Below are 896 nucleotides of genomic sequence, written 5' to 3'. Positions count from 1 at the left end.
GAAGTCGGTATTCTGTGGAAGAGCCACACTCAAGGGGCCAAAGAGCCGCATGTGGCTTGTGAGCCACGGTTTGCAGAGCCGCAGTTTGCCGACCACTGACCTAGGGGATGTCTAAGGTGCATGCCGAGCTCCTGGGAGAATATTATCATTACCGGTATGGCTTAGCTTTCCCATGCCTGAGCTATCCTGGCATCATTTCGGTTAACTCCCAACCTGGAGGAGGAACAATCAACTATGCAGTCTAGATTTCCCACGATGCCATGAAGAATGGCAAACTTGAGCGCTACCTGAAACCTAGCGAGAGGCTCCCCATGATGTACATTGATGACTGCCTCAGGGCCACCCCGGAAGTCATGAAGGCCCCGGCAGAGTCCTTCTCTACGCGGACCTACAACATCAATGCCACGAGCTTCTGCCCTGAGGAGCTGGCCCAGGAAGTTCTCAAGCACATACCGAATTCCAGATCCCCTACAACGTGGATTCTGTTCGACAGGCCACAGCGGATAGTTGGCCAATGAACTTAGATGACAGTAATGCTCGGAAGGACTGGGGATGGAAGCATGACGTTTACCTTCCCGAGCTGGTGACGACAATGTTGAACTTCCACGGTCCCGGTAGTAGAGTTGCCCAAGCTAACTGAAGGAGCTGTATCCTGGACGTCCATTAGGGAAGACTGTAATGTCCCCAAGGTCATAGACACCAAGGACCTAGAGTATCCAGAGTTGAGGCCTAATTAAACTAAATGTTAGCAGCGCATATTGAACTGCTGGATGGAGAATTGCGTTGACTTTCACATTTTCAAAATGCTGTTGGTCTGGTGGTAGAACTTCTAAATCCTTGCTGTTTGCCTAAACTTGTCCAAACACCCATGTCATAGAATGAAGACTTTAGTCATA

At 50.0% G+C, this 896-nt stretch overlaps 1 pseudogene; it reads left to right on the top strand.

Moving 5' to 3' along the window:
• LOC102238951 overlaps positions 1 to 640 on the top strand; it is a 1,453-nt pseudogene extending 813 nt beyond the window's left edge.
• Positions 641 to 896: the final 256 nt, after the last annotated feature.

This window comes from Myotis brandtii, unplaced genomic scaffold (genome assembly GCF_000412655.1).
Source record: "Myotis brandtii unplaced genomic scaffold, ASM41265v1 scaffold140, whole genome shotgun sequence".
NCBI lineage: Eukaryota > Metazoa > Chordata > Mammalia > Chiroptera > Vespertilionidae > Myotis > Myotis brandtii.
The sequence above is the reverse complement of the archived record's forward strand: the minus strand, read 5'-3'. Positions and strand labels throughout refer to the sequence as shown.